General features: G+C 40.2%; 1 non-coding gene across 1 annotated transcript; it reads right to left on the reverse strand.

The window, feature by feature from the left end:
* Positions 1 to 1,799: 1,799 nt before the first annotated feature.
* On the reverse strand, positions 1,800 to 1,906 carry LOC136514539 (small nucleolar RNA R71). The gene has a single exon (XR_010773695.1). It is a non-coding gene; the product is annotated as a small nucleolar RNA R71 (small nucleolar RNA).
* Positions 1,907 to 13,352: the final 11,446 nt, after the last annotated feature.

The raw sequence follows: 13,352 nt of genomic DNA on the forward strand, positions 1-13,352 counted from the left end.
GAGAGGCAGACAACCGGCCCCACCTGTAGGCCAGCTAGCCCCCTGGGCCCACATGGTAGCCCTATAATATTTTAGGTCATTGCTAGCTAGGTTAGATCTAGAGGGAGGCAGCTTCGCTTGGATTTCTAATCTTGTCAAGAGCGTGGCTTGGTATAGCCCATGTATCCTCTTTTGTATCTTTCATTATTTATATGTTTGCTACATTTGATATGACATTGTTCTTAATATTATTCATGTTCCTAGTTGTCATGTTCATCGTTTACTTTGATTATATGCTTAGTATAGCTAGATTGCCTTTATGTTCAAGCATAAGTTCGTATAGCAATCACTCTAAAATATATGGGGTGAGTGGTCGACATTGTGTAAGCGTGGTGCTTATATGTTGTTTACCTACGGTTGCACCCTATATTCTGGGCCATGTGGTAGATCATGGATGTGACACTTCCGTTGACTCCTTTGTAGTCCACTCCCCAAATATAGGTCAAGTAGTATCTAGTTACGAAGGAAGTCATGCTCTGTTCTTGATCTTCCTTAGTAATATCCCTTATGTGTAGATATGGAGTTGATCTTAGCCATGATTATTAAGTGTAATTGCACTAATCGTAGTATGATTTGACTTTTAATTAATAATGACTTAGGAATGATTTCTCTAATATCTACTTAGCATGCTAATGCCATAGAAAGCAGTACTCTGAGTGTTCAATTATCAACTATCAATGATTATTTATCATATATTTGTCATATATATTTATCTCTTGACTTACCCCTGTTGTGAGTAGAGTAATGGTTATGGTTTATCTCTCCATCATATGTATAAGTTATCAATATATTTCATCCGCCAGTCCTTTCCTGTGGTAAAAATATAAATAATGAGAATTGGAATACTCTCGGGTAAAATGCTATATTGGTAAATTATCTGTGTGCTTGCATATCCCTTCATATATAAATATTCTTTCTACTCACAATAAAATACTTAAGTACTTCTTAGTGTCATTCTAGAAGTGATGCTAAGGAATGTCAACAAGCATTTTTGGCATCATAGTTAGGGATGACAACTTAGCAAAAGTGATGTTAAGAAATGTCAACAAATATTAGGTGGCTATGTAAACAAGTCACATGTTAATAAATACCAACAAACATTTTTGGCATTGTTACCGGGGAAGGTAGCTAGGCAATCATGGAATATTGATAAACTTTTACTTATTGATGTGATCGAGAAAACCATATACCCTTGCTCAAATAGGCTTACCCTTATTCTGTCTACTTTTGTACCTTTTGTAGGGTAATGTATTATTGGTTTTGACCTTTTGATAAACTACGTTGAAAATCCAAAAGCACTACTCAGGAGAACTAAGGCTAAACTCCAGAAAGTTTTAGCTTTAGAATCAGAAGACAACCAGATAAGGCGGAGCTTAACACCAATTTTTGAAGCAATGGGTAACAAGACTCTCCGTGAATTCACTGCTCCAACTACGATCAACATTCGTATTGGACCGACAGTCAACATTGGAGACAATGCTTTTGAGCTCAAGCCAGCTCTCATCAACATGGTGCAAGCTAGCCAGTTTTGTGGAAAGGCACATGAAGATGTGAGTACTCATCTCCAACTCTTCCTGGAGATTTGCAGCACTTTCTCTACCAAAGAAGTTACTAGAGATGCCATTTTACTAAGCCTCTTCCCATTTTCACTTTTGGGGAAGGCGAAGCAATGGTTCTATGCCAACAAAGATAGAAATACTATATGGGAGAACTGCTCCACTGCCTTCATAGCAAAGTTCTTTCCCATGGGCAAGACTAATGCCCTACGTGGAAGAATTTCAAGTTTTTAGTAGCAACATGGTGAATTTGTCCCTAAGGCGTGGGAACGCTTCTAAAACTATATTTCAGAATGTCCTCATCATGGGATGGAGGATTGGCTACTCATGTAGACTTTCTACCATGGGTTGACAAACAGCACCCGTGAGAATATGGATGCTGCTGCTGGAGGTGCATTTTTAATACTCACAATCGCACAAGCAACAGCTCTTGTGGAGAAGATGGCCTCCAACCAAGGTTGGAATGAAGAACGTCTTCAGATCCACAAGAGAGGTGGATGTATGCATCAACTCAAGGAGGTAGACATGTTGTCTGCCAAGATGGATCTACTAATGAAGAGGCTTGAAGAGTGAGCCAATGAGAAGCAAGAAGTGATGTACATTCATGATTCCTGCATTACCTGTGAAAATGTGAAAACACTGGGCATTCAGGAAACAACTGTCCTAAAACCCAAGAGGATGTGAACTTCATCAACAACAACTATCGTCCTCAATCGAATCAAGAATGGAATCAGTAACAGTGGCCAACCTACCAAGGTAACTATCAAGATAATAATTTCAAAATTTTCAATAACCAACCGCCCTTGAGAGAGTCAATTTCTGGTCAAGCTAAAATTATGGAGGGCTTGTATAGAAAACTAGCTTCCAATAAAAACATTTTAGAAGACATAAATAATAGAATGGATAGCTTCTCTTCATCCATTAAAAACCAACATAGCTTTAATAAAATGGTATAATCACAAATAGCTCAGCTAGCAGTTGTTGTTCCTTCGACTGACAAAGGTAAGATTTTGGGGCAACCAGAACATCTCAAAACTACAAATCTTGTCGATATTCACAATGCTACAAGATACTACATAGAACCTTCTAGCGGAGGATGGGAGGATTATTCCTTGCCTATCAAGAAAGGAGATCCAGGAAAACCTATCATCCCCATAGCCATTGAACCTCACATATTCCAAGAAGCTGTCTGTGAGTTTGGAGCAAGTGTTAACATCATGACAAAGGTAATTTATGATAAAATCAATGGAGATACTTTGTTGTACACAAACATGTGTTTGCAGCTTGCAGATCAGTCACTCTGCTACCCCAAGGGAATTCTTGAAGACATCTGTGTACGAGTTGGATCCTCATATGTACCCATATACTTTGTGGTTTTAGAAACAGGTGGAGATTTAAGGGCACCCATTATCTTGGGCCAATCTTTCCTTAGCACTGCAAAATCCATCATCTACGCGGATAGTGCCAAGATCTGCTTCACAATAAAGGATTGAAAGGAGAAATTCACTTTCAAGAATCGTATACATCACTCTCTGAGTCTTCCACAAAAGGCATACTTGCCCAAAGAGACAATAGTGACCAAGAAGAGGAACAACTGAAGGAATAAGAACAAGGCCAAGCAGCCATGAGAAGAATCAGTTAAGATGATCAACACACTCTGATCAGAGTTTGAGCACCTCCTCACTTCACCATTCCTTTCCAAAAAGGAAGACCATGGCGTACCGATGATTGAGTGCACAATAGGACAAAGAATCTTCCACAACACCTTCTGCGACATTGGATCAGGTGTCAACATGATGTCCAAGGTAATATTTGATTATTTGTTTGGTGATGAACCTCTGTTCCCTACATATATACAATTGCAGATGGTGGACCAATCAATCCGATTTCCAGAGGGAATAGCAAAAGACATCATGGTAAAAATACAAGATTACTATGTCCCTGCCAACTTCATGATTCTTGACATGGGAGAAGAGGAAGAAGATGTACCTATCATCCTTGGAAGACCCTTCCTTAACAGTACAAACACGATCATCTACATCAGATCAGGAAAAATCCACTTCCAATTTATAGGACAAAAGGTACGATGTTATTTCAATAGTTATACAACTAATGAACAGCCAAAGAAGATCTGCTCCATGAGGAGACATCGAGCATCCCAACGCCTGAGGGATCAACTCCCCAAGAATGAAGAAGAAAGTAGAAGCTGTGAAGGATGAATCTACTATGCTAAAGTCATATCCACAGATCAAGCAAATCTAGAAAGAAAAGGTAGCATCATCATCAGAGTCACCATCACAAGAGGTGCAACCATCAAGGTTTCCATCTCTAGGGCCGATTAACGCACTTGAAGAATGAACAAGACTAGAGAAGAGTCCTATCCGGAGGACTTAAAAATCTGAACCCTTGCTAGGAGGTAAAATTGGTAGTTTTCCATATTTACTTTTTTTACGTTGCATAAATTATTTTTACTTTATCATATTTACTCTTTTTGCATTCGCATTGCATTTAGAAAAGAGAATAAAAATTTCATCATTGCATTATAAACCTTAAGCCCTATGTGAATAATCTTATGGTGTGAAAAACTTGCAAGAATATTCACCGTGGTAGCATAAAAAATGAAAATACCATGCATACATTAAAAAATCCAAAAAATATATTAGAAAGACATTCTGCTAAAATTGTGCCAAATCAAAAATCTTTCTAACTCCAAGAATGACTAACCCTTGGATGGTTGACCGCTAACCCTTTTATTCTAATCCATTCCATGAGTTTTGTTGTTCTTGTTGAAGTTTTTGCAGGATGGTCATGAGCAAGTTCATCAGGTCATCTTCATCTCACTCCACCAGGAGTGCATCCTTATCAAGAACCCGACTCCTAATGGACAAGAAAGGACAACCACTGGCGAACCCGCTCTGAGAAGTACAAGTTTGAATGACCACATCAACAACTAGCTTGGGAGAAGGGCATCCCCCATGTGTCTAGATAAGTATTTCTTTCCCTTTTGTTTTACTATTTATATGTCATAAAAAAGATACAAAACTAAAAAATAAAAATAAAAATTATCCTTTAGATATATACTAGTAAGGTGTGATCTTAAAAAATGAAAAGTGTGTGTCTAGTTTTCTATTTTTAAGAGCTAAATAAAATAAAAAGGACTCTAAAGGTAATCTCTTGAATGAAAATAATGAATAGTTGCTCTATTGTAATTCTTTTCAAGTACCTAGTTTTCTGCCTTCAATTCTACCAAGTTTTTAATAAGACTATTTTGATATAAGTATTTACTCTGAACTTGAAACTCGTGGGTAGCATATGCTTGATCTAAGTCTAGGTAATTAACGAATAAGATATCAGGAGGTCTAAGCTGTTTGTTTATCTTATTCCAAGTGATACTAAAGTTCTAGAGATTTATCTTTTGAAAAACATAAAAACTACATGATGAGTTCATGTATGAGAAAGCTTGAATTCCTACCAGAGTCATACATGTTATTTAAGCTAGGAAAACTTCCACTCTTTTATGCTGCTGGTTTTGCATTGAGTTTAGTCAAGCTTTGTTGACCCTTATAAGAGGTTTGTCATGCTCTTAAAATCAAGATCACATACACACCACCCACATAGGCATTACTCCTACATGGGGGGTAGGCGCAAAGACATGCATTCCATTTAGATCCACTCAAAAATGTTTTACTTCCACACTGGGAGAAAACACCAAAAATATTCTTGATAGGTTTTTCATCCACTAGATAAATGCTCCAAGTTCCTATTTCTATCTCTCAAAAGTTTTGTTGCAAAAAAGGCATGGGCTATGCAAAAGTTATTTATAACAAAAGAGAATTGAAAAAAATGGACAAGTGTCCGAGATATCTAAAACAATGGGTACTTAGATGCACGCCTGAAGAAAAAAAAAGAGAAAGAAAAGAAAGAGATGAATAAGATAGCCCATGGTTTCTTGCAAAAGTATTTCCAAGTTTCAAAAAGAGAGATATGTTTTCAAGGAATATAGTAGAATTAGATTAGCCACCATATATATCCATAAACATGCACATCTTGATTTGATTGTATAACTTAACTCTCTTTGGATCCGAGGTTTGACTTTACAATATATGTATTGCAAGTATGCTCTTTCATGCTATTTCCACTCCTATGAGCTCCACATAAGCCTTAGTTGTAGGAAGAGAATGGCACAACATCACTATTGCTTTGGTGAGGATTCACAAATACCATATATATTGAGAGACTTGAGAGTGTCGTACAAAGGAAGCTCTAAGTTTTGTTTTGAAAACCTATAAAACTCTAGAGTAATGGTTGAGCAAAGAACTTGAGACATAGTGCTTGACTTGATCATTCTATCTTTCAATTGCTGAAGACCCTAGTGAAGGCTAAAAAGCCCAATGGTTGAAGGTAATATGGGTAAGTTTGAAAGTTAGAATGGTTTGTTCTAATCCGATGGAAAATTCTTGATTGAACGTATGTGTACTTTTAAGGAGTTGCTACCATGCTTTCTAAAAATCTTAAAACTCTTAATCCATTGCTGAGTTTAGCATTGCTCAGGGACGAGCAAAGGTTAAGCTTGGGGGAGTTTGTGGACGATAGTTAACAACAATTATAAACCATCCATATAACGCATGAATATGATCACCAACATAGGTTTAGGAGTTTAAACTAACAAATTCCACAAGTTTTGATGAATCTATGTTTTCAGCAAGGTTTATCTAGAAAACCATCAAGGTGGACCCAAATGTCAGAATTAATCGTGCTTATCCTCGACGAAAACAACTCCAGAAGATTCTAGAGGACACTAGAAAGCAAACCATCGAAGAAGAACGTGAGAGGCAACCGGCCCCACCTGTAGGCCTACCGCCCCCTAGGCCCACATGGTAGCCCCTCTTTCCTATGTCAGTTCTCCACTGCCTTAGCATTTGCATCTACGACATTCTTTCAAATCGGTTTGATCCGAGGGCTCAGGGCGTCGACAGGCCTGCAGGATGGAATATATTGATAACTTATACATATGATGGATGGAATATATTGATAACTTATACATGTGCATCCGTCGGTCCTTTCCTATGGTAAAAATATAAATAACGATACCTAAAATACTCCAGGGTGAAATGGTACAATGGTACATTATCGGTGCGCTTGCAGATCACTTCATATATAAATATTATTTCTAGTCACAATAAAATACTTAAGTACTTCTTAGTGTCATTCTAGAAGTGACGCTAAGGAATATCAACAAGCATTTCTGGCATCAAAGTTAGGGACGACAACTTAGCAAAAGTGATGTTAAGAAAAATTAAAAAATATTAGGTGGCTAAGTAAACAAGTGACACTTTAATAAATAGCAACAATGACTATCCCTTGCACAAAATTATCTATTTTCATGAGAGTGGTAGTTTTCATGAGAGTCAACTTGCACCGCCATGAAATATGGGTTGCTCATTGTTGTGAATTGAACATGAACATGAACAAAAGTTTTTTTTCTTTTAATCAGCGGCAAAATTTTGTAACTAGTCTTTCTCCCTCGTGCCAACATAGAATGTGATGGTTCTTTTTTAAAAAATCTCTAAAATCGTGCTCTATCATTACATTATGTTCTTACTACTTTTTTATTAATGTTTATTGGTTATTTTTCTCAAGTAATTGGAGAACGAGGGCTTGTCAAATTTTGAAATTCAAAATTTTGAATTGTTCAAAAAACTCAATGAAGAAATGACTTTTTTTATTTGAAATCATTTGTCATCCCAAAATTATGTTTGAAGTTCTCATATTTTGAAATTAAAATTTTAAATTATTTAAACAAAGTCGGATAGAGAAATGACCAAAACAAAAGTAGCACATCTCCAGAGTTCTATAACTTTATAGCTGATGACATGTTCATTTGATCATTTCTGTCCCAAAATCTTGTAGCTAATCTCATGAACAAGTGCAGTTTCCCTTTTTATTCTCTCCATAAAATTTTAAATTAGTTTATAAAATTTGTAACTAATCTGCTAACTTCATATGCAATGATTTTTTTCTAAAAGTTTATAAAATCATGCTCTATCTGGCATTCTTACTATTTTTTATTGCTATTTATTAGTCATTTTATTTGTCAAGCAAATAGAGAATGATCGTTGTGATGCTATCTTTGGAAAAATACCTGGTAGCAAACAAGGAGGGTCACAAGGAAAAAGATTACAAGGTCGAGGTGGAAAGCGAGATTACCCTTACATCAGATCATTTTTAGGATAGCAACAGAGAGATCGAATCAAGGATTTTTGGGCATGGTCTCACAAAAGGCTCAACAACAACTTGTATGCTCACCGAGGACAAAAAGGTTGACAACTATGGTGCCGCGATAAAACTGAGGGCCTCCTGTGGTGGCCGACACAAGGTTGTGCTACTCGGCACATGCTGGTATCGAGGTTTCTAATCATGATCCATTATGGAACTACACCTATATGTTATCTTGTCATGAGCTTTTCCTTGGTTATCTCTCCATATCTTATTAGAAGATCCATATATCAAACCAAATGCAGGACTTTGTTCTAAAGTTGCAACGAGGATAACTTTGAAGAACAGTCATCAACATAAACATTAATAACTACAAGTGGATGACATGCTTCTCTTCCCTTGAAAGTCTTTTACTTTGAATCTTAGGACGAGATTCTCGTAAGGGGGAAGGGTTGTAACACCCTTGGTGTTAAGCTTGCATATTTGTACCACTCTCGGTGTTATGCCCTAAACAAATTACTAAAACATATCATGAGCATCATGTATATGTGATAATGCATTTGATGGAATAAAAAGATAAAGTTTTGCAACCTAAAAAGATCAGTAAAAATTGTTAAATGTGAAGCTATTCAATAATGCGTGTATATCAAGTAGGGCTTAAAACTAATTTTTATTGAACAAAATACTATAGAACATATATGTGGCACTTAAATAAAGTTTGGAATATGAACTTGGTAAATGATAATGAAATCCTTGCTGTAGAAAAACAACATTGCTAGCTAATATTTTTAATAGCCTAGAAATGCAATTTGGAATCAAATTAAGCTCATAGACTTAGAAGATTTTTAAGTATATAGATAGTAAGACAATGCTATGTTTGGGAATTTATTTTGTGAAATCAAGTTAAGAAGTGATGTCATGTTTTAGCTCGGGTTGGTAGCCTCATATCCCTTCTAGAGCATGGTGAAGATGGTTTAGGTTCTAGAGCAAACGTCTAGTTTTTATAGGTGCTTTAAAATTCATGCAGGACATGATTTTAGGCTAGTTCACCGGTGAGCGTGGTCACCATGCCTTAGGGGCACGATGTTGCCTTGCCAGCTCGCTCTGTGCGGACACGAGCTACCATGCATGTCCGGCTACAACTGCCTTGCCTAACCACCAATGGCTCTGTCGCGTGGAGCCGCTCCTGCTACTGGCATGGCCAAGCGGCGCTGTAGCATGCCTTGCCTCACTGCCTCATCGCCGACCTGCCTCATGCCGTGACATAGTCGTTGTCGGTGTCATCACATCACCATCGCTTCTATGCCTATCCCCTGTGCCTATACCCCATTGTTGGTCTAGTTAGATGTCGCACGCACATGGCCAAGCTCGTCATCGCCTTGCCATTAATGGCACTACGCTCGCACGGGCCATGCCAGTCGATGGATGCACACGCCTATCCGATTACATCCGTGCGCGTAACACCTAGATCACATCGGCCACATCCTACCAAGGCGAGATCGAGCTGAGCCCACCTACCAGCCCTGTCTCTCTCTCTACTACTGCTGTCAAGCCACACCATCAAATTAGGCATTGAGCGATCACCTCCATTCAATTCAATGCATCCATGGCTTCATAATCAAGTCCTATTGCTGCCAAACCCCACCCTACCTTGAACTGTGCATGGTCAAGCTTCAATTTGGAACTTTCCTCTCCACTATGTCGATAAGGACATGCTCGGCCATAGCTGAGGACAGCCCTTCCTCAGTCCACCCCGAGTCGATTACTATGATCACTAGCTTCGCCTCCATAAGCTCTTCGTCCTGCGTGCCTTAGCCAAACCTCTACCACCTCACCATCATCGCTGGTATGACTGTGTCATCACGGTGCACCACCACACAGCTCAGCCGCATGTGGCCAGCCCACCACCATCATCCTCTGCTCCAACCGTCGCTTTGTCCTAGTCCATGGTAGCCTCCTAATGCTTGTGCGCTAACCAATTAGGTCTATAGCTACCCTAGCTCACTAGAACAGAGGCACCGCCATCGCGGATGGTCGTGTGCCACCGCAGCCTTCCCCAACAAGTCATGTCACCCCGCACCACCACTTAGCGTAGCCGCTCAGATCAGAGATGGTGACTGGCCCATTAGGTGGGCCGGTTCAGGTCCTAGGTGGCCGATGCGGCCGCATTGTGTCACTGTCGCCATGCCGCCCTATGCTGAGTCGCCGAGGGTGCGTGGGGGAATTCTAGGGAAGTTAGGGGGTTAAGTGAGAAGATTTGAGAGAGGGGGAAATAGTATTAGGGCTTAGGTGTGATTCAGAAGAAAATTAGGGACTCTTTTGCAAAAACACCAGCGCGCATGGGTCGGTGCTTGCGTGGGCCCCATCAGTGAGTGAAAAGTTTGTAAAATGAATCTACGTCACGCGACGAACACAAACATGAAGATCACAAAAATCAGAGCTATAACGAAGAAGTTATGAATTAAACAAGATTTCCTTTAATAAAATAATAGATTAAATCTAACCTCAAATTTCAAAAGTTGAAAATATATTTAACAGTAAGATGAACATGTAGATTACACAATTAGGAAATTAACAGAACTTTAACGGGTCAAAACGGAGTTAAAACGGAGATGTTATGGCTAAAATAAGATCAGTGGCAAAACTATAAATAGATGAAAGCATATTTTAGATCTAACCGAGGGAAACTACGCTTTCTGCAAGAGAAAACATATTTTGAATCTACTAGAAAGAAACTACGCTTTTAGAACAGGAAAACATGTTATGGAAGTACGCCTTGGACTGCGGGTTCTATTACACGAAACTGTACAGGCTCTTTAGCAAAATGCCAGCTGAAAGGGTATCTTCTAATCTAGGTCGTTGATCTAGATTTGGGTGGTCTCCAACGCTTGGGGTGTTTCCCACTGGCCAGAACAGTAGCACTGGTGGCGGTGACCATTGCCGACGGCGAGCAACTCACCGGCGAGCACATAAAATGGCCTACGGGCCATGGTTGTCCGAAATAAAAGCACCGAGAGAAAGAGGGCGGAATGGAGAACTCACCAAGGGCTTTTTGACAATGGGGAATTGAACAGAGAGAGCATAGGGCTCGGTGGGCGATAGCAGCTTTAGGGATTCGGCGGCGTGGCGAGCTCGGGTGGAGGCGGCGGCTCACGATAGGGTTGGATGGGGGCGGCATGGCACGGCGCTCGGATTTTATAGGGGTGGAGTAGCTTGGAGCGCACGCAATCGGTGAGGACAGGGTGGCTATGGACTCTCGATGGTGATGGAGGTCGGCTTAGGAACGAAAGCAAGGTAGAAGACGGTTGACAAAGCAGGCCCACCTGTCGGTGACGAGACGCGCAGGACCGATCGATAGAAAGACAGAGCAAGGGAGAGAGAGGAGCAGTGCAGGCAACGTGGCCTGCTGCTGGACTGGCTTACTTGCTGGGCCACGCAGGGAAGGGAGCTGGGCCAAAAGAGAGGAAAAGGGGAGGAAAAGGATTCTTTTTTTCTTTTCTAAATTTCCAAAGGAAATTTTCAAATCCAAATTCAATTCAAATTTAAATCCTTTTCAAAATTTGAATTTTATACAAAGTCACACATTCTAATAATTCCAATGCGCCAGCATGTATGCACAAAAATGTTGCTAAGCCTTATGATAAATTTTAATTTAATAAAAAAATTATTTCCTATGTTTTTATGAGCACAAAAATACCAAATTAAACTTTTTTAACCCCATTTCAAAAAGAGCAATTTTTAGGGTGTTACACGAGTTTAGGAACTCTTTTCAAAAATCTAAAATTTGAACAACAAAAACTTTGCAAAAACTAGGATGTGATAAATTACGTAAATAAGTATAAGCTCTAGCAATATGGTGTATCTAGGATAGTGGCACTAGTTTTATCTAATCAATTTCTGCAGGTACACTAACTTACGCTGCATAAGAATCATTTAGCATCTGGGAAGTGAGTGAGCGTTGTGCCAAAATTTTATGTGAATGCCGCTATATTCCGGCTTGAGTGAACGAATAGGTCGATGCATGCATCATGAAGAGATGATCTTGCTTAAACTAAACTCCCCCACACTTATAATTTTGGGCAGTGGATTGATAGGATAATAAATGAAAATAAATACTTTAACTCTTAAGGAAAGGTTTTAGCATGTTGCAACTTATCGGGCCTTATCATCTCTCTAGCCTCTCTGTTTACAGATGAACCTGAGGTCTGGTCATGGGAGCACCAGTGCTGTGACAGGCCGTGGTCTTGGTGAAGATCAAGGGGAAAATGGTCGTGGCGATGATAATGTCAATGCCAACGGGGAGAGCCATAAGGCCCCACTCCTTGGCCCTCCTCCTCCACCACCACCACCTTTGATGACCCATGAGAAGATGATGGCTAAGATGTTGGCTGCTCCTCGTGAGTTAGCACGTGCCTTGGAAATGTTGGCACGGGCTATCTGTGGCTTCGCTCGTGGAGGCCATGGTGGCAATGGTGGGAATGGGAGTAGCACTCATGGTCCCAAAAGGCCCTGTTCTTATTAGAACTTCTTGGGGACACACCCGCCCACATTCACGCTGACTGCAGAGCCTCTAGACATAGAGCATTAGCCTCAAATTCTGGAGTAGAAGTTTTAGCGGCTCAACATGACTGACAAGCAGAAGGTGCGCTTTGCTGCACAGCAGCTTCTATGCCAGTGCTTGGTGGGACACTTTTAATTCCATGCATCCTATGGACCACCATGTGACTTGGCGGGAGTTTACCACTGCATTTCATTAATATTATATTCCTGTTGGGTTGCTGAACAGGAAGCTATCCGAGTTTCTAGAGCTAAAATAGGGAAATATGACTGTGATGGAGTATGTGAACAAGTTCAACCATCTTGAACAGTATGCTAGGACTCATGTGGACACTGATGAGAAGATGGACCATTTCAATCACGGACTCTTTTGTATCTTACAAGAGAAGCTATATACAAGAAGCTATCATACCTTTGCTGCATTGATGAATGCTGCTATTGCTAAGAAGGGACTTCAGCATGACTCTCGGGCTGAGTGGAAGTGCAAGAGGGTGATCTCTAGATCTTCTAGTCACCCATAGTCTTAGAAGGTACAGGTTGTGAGGAGGGTGTCCTATCACTCTTTGGGAGGACTATCGTTCCATTAGACTCAGCAGACTCCCCAGACACCGCCTACTCAGTACCATGCACCTACTTAGTAGGTGGAGCAATCCCAGGGACAGTAGGTTCTACCTCATTAGGGATAGGGGAACAAGCCTAGCACTTGTTCCAAGTGTGGCAAAGAAGGCCACTATGCTCATGAGTGCCCCCAGAACTAGTCTGCTCAATCTTCTTAGCCTTCAACCAACTCTCATCAGGTCAAGAGGACTATCATCAGGAAGAAGGTGCCCATGAGCCGCTCTGGATAGGTTAACTTCACCGAGGTTGAGGAGATCCTATAGGAAGAGCCTGTGATGGCTGGTATGTTCACCATTGATTCCCACCCAGCATATGTGCTATTTGATTCTGGTGCATCACATTCATTCATGAGTATGGGGTTTGCAC

This window comes from Miscanthus floridulus, chromosome 16 (assembly GCF_019320115.1).
Source record: "Miscanthus floridulus cultivar M001 chromosome 16, ASM1932011v1, whole genome shotgun sequence".
Classification (NCBI taxonomy): Eukaryota; Viridiplantae; Streptophyta; class Magnoliopsida; order Poales; family Poaceae; genus Miscanthus; species Miscanthus floridulus.